The sequence below is a fragment of the Sturnira hondurensis genome, unplaced genomic scaffold, assembly GCF_014824575.4.
Source record: "Sturnira hondurensis isolate 20B ecotype Veracruz unplaced genomic scaffold, ASM1482457v3 Scaffold0020958, whole genome shotgun sequence".
In the NCBI taxonomy this organism is placed as follows: domain Eukaryota; kingdom Metazoa; phylum Chordata; class Mammalia; order Chiroptera; family Phyllostomidae; genus Sturnira; species Sturnira hondurensis.
The window spans coordinates 559777-567522 of NW_028093589.1; the positions used below are offsets into that span (position 1 = coordinate 559777).

At 35.8% G+C, this 7746-nt stretch overlaps 1 pseudogene; it reads left to right on the forward strand.

Annotated features, from left to right (window-relative positions):
* Positions 1–7101: 7101 nt before the first annotated feature.
* On the forward strand, positions 7102–7405 carry LOC118976554 (60S ribosomal protein L36-like; annotated as a pseudogene).
* Positions 7406–7746: the final 341 nt, after the last annotated feature.

A 7746-nucleotide genomic window follows, 5' to 3' on the forward strand; every position in this document is an offset into this window, starting at 1 on the left:
AAAAGAAACAAACAAGCAAAATAGAACCAGAAACATGGAAATGAAGAACAAACTAACAGTTACCACAATGGAAGAAAGAGGGGGGTAACAGGGAAAGAAGGGCAAGGTTCAAGTCAAGGAACATGTACAAAGGACCCATGGAGAAAGACAACAGGTGGGGAGAATTGAATGTGGGAGGTGGGGTGTTGGTAGAGCAGGGAAGAGTAATGGGGGGGATGGGGACAACTGTAATTAAACAACAATAAAAATTAATTAAAAAATAAATGGTGCCAGGGAAACTGAAAATTCATGTCCAAAAAATGAAACTGGACCTCTACCTCACGCTGTTAATAAAAATGCACTCAAAATGGATTAAAGAAAATGAAAAAATTTCATTGACATTGGTCTTCAATTTCATAGACATGACACTCAAAGCACAGAAACAAAAGCAAAAATCAACAAGAGGGACTACATCAAACTTAAAGGCTATGCACAGAAAAATTAACAATCAACAAAAAAGAAAAGGCAATCTATAGATTACAAGAAAACATTTGCAAACCACCGACCTACTAAGAGGTTCATCTCCAGGACATGTAAGAAACTCATACAACTCAGGAGTGCAAACAAAAACAAAAACAACCCAAATAGAAATGAGCAAAGGAAATGAATAGACATTTTTTCCAAAGAAGATATTTAAATAGCCAGTTGGTACATAAAAAGCTAATCAATATCACTGATAATAAAAATGCAAATCAAAACTAAAATGCGATATCACTTCATACCTGTTTAGACTGGCTATTATAAAAAAAGACAAGCAATAACAAGTGCTGGCAAGGGTATGGAGAAAGGGGAACCCTTGTTTATGGTTGGTGGGAATATAAATTGGTAACAGCACTAAGAAAAAATATGGGAGTTCCTCAAAATTTTAAAAATAGAAGAATCTTATGATTCAGCAATTCCACTTCTGGGAATACATTTAAAGTAAATAAATCATTATCTCAAAGAGATATCTGCACCCCTCTGTTCACTGTGATACTACTTATAATAGTTAAGACATGGAAACAACCTAAGAGTCCACTGATAGCTGAATGCATAAGATGTGATTGTGAATATAATATAATATAATATATAATATAATATAATATAATATATTATTCAGCCATAAAAAATAAGGACACTTGTGACAATAGGGGTGGACCTTGAGGGCATTATGATAAGTGAAACAAGCCAGAGAAATACAAATGCTGTGCAATTTTATATGAAATCTAAGAAACTCAAACTCATAGAAACAGAAAACAAATTAGTGATTGCCAGGGATGTAGGTAGTTGTGGGTGGAGAAATGGGTAAAGTTGGTCAAAGGGTACAAGCTTCCAGTGAAAAGATGAATAAGTTCTGAGAATGTAAAGTGCAGCCTGGTTACTATATTATGTATTGTATATTTGAAAGTTGCTAAGTGACTAGGTTTCAAAAATTCTCATCACACACATGCACAGAAACATGTAACTGTGTGAGGTGATGAATGTTTTTACTCAACCTTATTGTAGTAATCATTTTGTAATGTGTACATATATAAAATCATTACATTGTATACCTTAAACTTACATGTTATATGCCAATTATATCTCAAAGCTGAAAAAATAGATGAGTGACACATGTAGTTTAAAATGTATTCATTATTACATTAAAATGTATTAATTATTATTATATTACTTGTTTGAAACAGATAAAAATAAATTTAACAATATATTAAAACAAACATACTCAAAATAGTATAACTTCAGTGTACAATTAATATATATTATTAGTGATATATTTAAACTTATATTTCTTAGTGTATATTTTATATTTACAGAATATCTCACTTCAGACTAGTCACCTTTCAGATGCTCAATAGTCATATGTGGCTAGAGGCAACCATATTGTTTGGCATAGCTCTTTAGGGGATAGGACTTTAAATGGGACCTAGGTACCTAGGAGTAAATTCAACGAAGGAGGTAAGAGACCTGTACTTGGAAAACTATAGGACACTGAAGAAAGAAATTAAGGAAGGTACAAATAAGGAGAAGCATGTACCGTGTTCATGCATAAGAAGAATTAAAATCATTAAAATGCCCATACTACTCAAAGCAATCTATAGATTCAATGTCATTCCTATTAAAATACCAATGGCATACTTCACATATATAGAACAAATATTCCAAACCAAGAAATACTTTGAATTGCCTCAGCAATTTAGAGAAAGAAGAGCAAAGTTGGAGGGATTACAATATCTGATATATCAAACAATGCTACAAGTCAACTATAATAAAAGCAGCCTGGTACTGGCATAAGAACAGACATATAGATCAATGGAACAGAACAGAGAGCCTAGACATAAACCTATATGTCTCTATGGTCAATTAATATTCGACAAAGGAGGCAAGTGCACACAATGGAGTAAAGACAGTCTCTTCAATAAATGGTGCTAGGAGACTTGGACTGGTACATGCAAAAAGATGAAACTAGACCATCAGCTTACACTGTACACCAGAATAAACTCAAAATAGATAAAAGATTTAAATATAAGTCACGATACCATAAAAATCCTAGTGGAAAACAGACAATAGAATTTCAGGTATCTTGTGTAGCAGTATTTTTGCTGATATATCTCCTAGGGCACGGGGAACAAAGGAAAGAATAAACAAATGAGACTACATCAAATTAAAAAGCTTCTGCACAGCTACAAAAACCATCATCAAAATGAAAAGGGAACCCACTGTACATGAGAACATATTTGCCATTAATATATTGGAGAAGTGTTTAACCTCCAAAATATATAAAGAACTTATATGACTCACATCAGGAAGACAAACAACCCAATTTAAAAATGAGCAAAGGACCTGAATATACTTTTCTCCAAGGAAGACATACAGATGGCCCATAGACATGAAAAAATACTCAACATCACTAATCATCGGAGAGATGCAAATTAAAACCAGAATGAGTTATCACCTCACACCTGCTAAAATGGCTATCATTAATAAGTCAACAAACAACAAGTGCTGGGGATGATGTGGAGAAAAGGGAATACTTGTGCACTGTTAGTGGGAATGCAGACTGGTGCAGCCACTGTGGAGAATAGTATTGAGTTTCCTAAAAAAAAAATTAAAAACAAAACTGCCTTTGACCCAGCAATTCCACTTCTGTAAATATATCCTAAGAATCCTGAAACACCAATCCAAAAGAACTTACACATCTTTATGTTCATAATAGCACTATTTACAACAGCTGAGAGTTGCAAACAGCCAAATTGCCCATTAGTAGATGTGTGGATAAAAAAGCTGTGGTATACTCACAAAATGGAATAGTACCCTAAAGTGAATAAAAAAAGAAGGAACTCTTACCGTTCACAATAGCATGGATGGAACTGGAAACTATTATGCCAAGTGAAATAAGCCAATCAATGAAAGGCAGATATCCTATGATCTCACTTATAAATGGAACTTAATGAACAAAATAAACTAAGGACCAAAATAGAATCAGAGACATAGAAACATGGCATAGACTGACAGCTGTAAGAGGGGAGGGAGAAGATGGGGACTGGTTGAAAGAAGTGAAGGGATCAAAGGACATATATGAATGACCCATGTACATGGAAATGTGTTTGGGGTTGCCTGAGGAAGTGCATGGGGGCTGTATGGACAGGGACAAAGAAGAAATATTGGGATATCTGTAATAGCATAAACAATAAAATATTTCAAAATAAATAAATAGATAGCATCTATGATTTCTACCAAAATTCTATGAGGTAAAACTTAGACATAAAAATCTCAATCTAACTAGAAGGGATCTAGAAAATTCAAATTAGGTGACTATTTAGAGGAAAGAGGAGAAAAATCGATATCGGTGAGCATAACAATCTCTATCTCAGCACTAAGATAAAATATTGAACTCTTCATGGGTAATAGCAGAGATGTTCCTTTTCTCCTATTCGCTTACTTATTCAAACATTTATTAACATCAGTATTAAATTAGCCATGGCTGGTGTGGCTCAGTGGATTGAGTGCTGGCCTGCAAACCAAAGGGTCACTTGTTCAATTCCCAGCCAAAGAACAAGCCTGGGTTGCAGATCAAATCCCCAGTAGGGCATGTGAGAGGCAATCACACATTGATATTTCTCTCCCTCTCTTTCTACCACCCTTCCCCTCTGTCTAAAAATAAGTAAATAAAACCTTTAAGAAAAACATCAGTATTAATTAAAGACATTTCTGTATTCTCTGGGTAATCAACCACCTCATTTATTTTATTGCTCAAATTATTCCCACTGTGATGATTGGGAACATGTTAAGGTTGGTTTTTGTGTTCTTTTGACCACAGGGTTTATTACATTTTTACTTACAACACTTTCATACAGCAGTGAGAAACTTGGGCTGTATTATCTGCAATATTTTTACTTAATTGTCTAACCTGTGAACATGTAAAGTAGTTGCAGAATTACTAATTCATACTCATGTAAAAAAACAAATTTTCCAATTTACCAACCAAAATACTAATTGATGTCAGTGTACAGTTCTTTGTTTCTAGCCTGACAGTATTCAGATAAGATCATGTTTTCCAAAGTCACTGATTACAACTTAGTTTTTTCTTACTTTTAAAGTGCTTATGACATTTATTTGTAATATAGTTGTATTTATTTGTCAATGTCTGTATCTGGTTCTGCTGCTACTGTAGTTAATTTCTTTTAGTTTGCATGCAGTAAAATACTTTTTTCTTTCATGGCAGGATGTTTTTATTTTTGAGTAGAAATATGCTTTCCTATATTTTCAATCCATAGATACAATTCTTATCTCTGAAACAAGACACTGAATTATCTTGAGACATTTATTTTTCTTGTGTTTTATTCACTCAGATGTTTCTCCCACTTTAAGGAGCAATCACTTTGCTTGGTCCTTGCTATGTTTTGGGGACCTAAAACAATTCCTGGTACAGAGTAGGTGAAAAATGAATATGTGACTTTTTAAAATGAATTAATGTGTAAATGCCCTCACCTTACCATTCATGTTGAGTCTGATGATGATGAGTCTAATGAAAGATAAGACATTCAAGGGAGTTGGACAGAGGTCAGATTGTAGAATTACTGATAAAAGGGTGACGTATGGTATATGGGAGCAGACTAAGATCTTTAGGGAAGAAAGTAAAATAGACAAATGCAGGAAAGATAAGGAAATATAAGGACCAAACCCCTGGACCCTTACAGTAATGCACCATATGTTCTATTTTATAGATGAGAAAACTAAAGCTCAGAAAGCCCAGAGTCATAAAACTCAATTATTAGAGTTGAGGTTTGAACTCTAGTATATTTGTAGTCACTTGACCTTTTTGTTGTTAATTCTAAGAAAACTTTAATACTCAAAGGGAGGTGAGGTCACCAAGTAGAAAACATTTACTGGGTGTTTGCCTCATGTCTGGCATTGTGTAGGCATTTACAGATATCATATTCCATCCTCACAACAACCCTACGGGCTTGATACTCTTACCCCCATCTTACAGATGAGAAACTGAGGCACATAGAGGCCCAATAACAAGCTAAAGGTCCTAGTCATTAAGTGGTAGAGCTGGGATTGGAGCACAGCTCTCCCTGACAATGAACTCTGAGTTTTTAATCCTTTCCTTTATACCCACACATTTCATTAAAACCATGAAAGTTTCATTAAAACCATCAAGCCTCTGCTGCTGTTGGTCTCTATGGGAACCTAGTTGCTGAAATGTGTAGAGGAGAACACGCTCTAACCTAAGTGGTCTTTACAGAAAACAGAAGGAGGGGCACTACAGTGGAATGGGGCCAGTCATCCAAGTGTAAAAACAATTCTATTGGCTCCTATGTGAATGAAAAATATACTGCTAATGTTATTTTTTCATAGTCTTCTACTCACAAAATACACTTTTTTAATGTACAGTTCTATGGGGTTGATGAAAGCATGAAGTCCTATGTCTACCACCATCGCACCATACAGAATAGTTCCATGCCCTTTAAAAATTCCTTTATATTTATTTTTATGTATTTCTTAAAAGATTCTATTTATTTATTTTAAGAGAGAGGGGAAGGGAGAAAGGGAAATAAATATCAATGTGTGTATATAAAGGATACATAGACAACAACTGAGAAGGGTGGAAATGGGAGGGAAGGGGGGAGCACGGGGGTGGGATGGGATGGGAGTAATAGACAGAAAACTGTACTTGAAAAATAATTAAATAAAAAAATTGGAAAAAAAACTTAAAAAAAAATCAATGTGTGGTTTCCTCTCACCCGCTCCTTACTGGGAACCTGGCCCACAACCCAGGCATGTACCCTGACTGGGAGTTGAACCTGTGACCCTTTGGTTCAAAAGCCGGCACCCAATCCACTGAGCTACACCAGCTAGGGCCATATCTCCCCTTTTTAATCAACACCTTCTCCCAATGAAAGCCATTTATCTCTTCCAGTAAATGGAAACCACTCATCTCTTTCGAATCTGTATATCTTTTTATTAAAATTTCATTGTAAATGGAATAATAAATTATGTAACTTTGGGGGGTCTGTCTTCTTTCATTTAGCAAAATGTAAGGTTCATACATGATGTATGTGAATCAAGTTTATTTCTTTTATTTCTGAATAGTATTAAATTGTGTGACTGCATCACAGTTTGTTTACTCATTTACACTTTTCATGGGCATTTGAGTTGTTTCCAGTTGTTGGCTACTAGGAATAAAGCTGTCATAAACATTTGAGTGCAGGATTTTTGTGGACATAAATTTTAATATACTTGGATAAATAGATGAGAGTGGGGTTGGTGAGGTGTATGTTAAGGATACATTTTTAAAAACTGCTTATAAACCTACAGTCAAGATGGCAGAAAAGGTAAACTGAGATCATCTCCTCCCCCAATCACATTATAATTACAAATAAATTATAGAACAACCATCACTAAGAATCATCTGAAGATTAGCTGAACAGAATTCCTATAACTAGGGATATAAAGAAGAAACAACATTGAGACAGCTTGAAGAAGCAGACATATGCAGTCGACAGGTCTCACATCTACAGTATAGTGATTAAGAAATGGTAGGAATGCCACCAAAGCAGCAATTGAGGAGCAGTAGCCATGGCTCTGTGCTACCCCATGGCCATGGGCCACAACAAGGGTTACAAGGTGAACAAGAATGTGAGTGAGCCACCACAAGCTTCTCACTAAGCACACTAAGTTCATGCAGGACATGATCTGAGAAGTGTATGACTGTGCCCCCTGTTAGCAGTGTGCCACAGAGCTGCTCAAAGTCTCTAAGTGCAAGAGAGACCTGAAGTTCATCAAGAAAAGAATACAGGCACACATCCATGCAAAGAAGAAGAGAGAGGAGTTGAGCAATATCTTTGCAGCCATGAGGAAGAAGACAGCAACCAAGGACTGAACTCCAATCTTCTCTGTGTGCAATGAGACCTGTTTAAAAAAATAGAAATGGTAGGGATAGCCTGGCTGGTGTAGCTCGGTGGATTGAGCGTGGGCCTGTGAACTACACAATCGCGGTTCGATTCCCAGTCAGGGCACACACCTGGGTTGCGGGCCAGTTCCAAGCAGGGGACTCATGAGGGGCAACCATACATTGATGTTTCTCTTCTTCTCTCCTTCCCTTCCCCCCTAAAGATAAATAAATAAAATTTAAAAAAAAAGAAATGGCAGGGATATATGGGCTCCCTAGTCCAGGCACAATTGCCAGGAAGAGAAGTTCCCATAACATCTGGATTTGAAAAT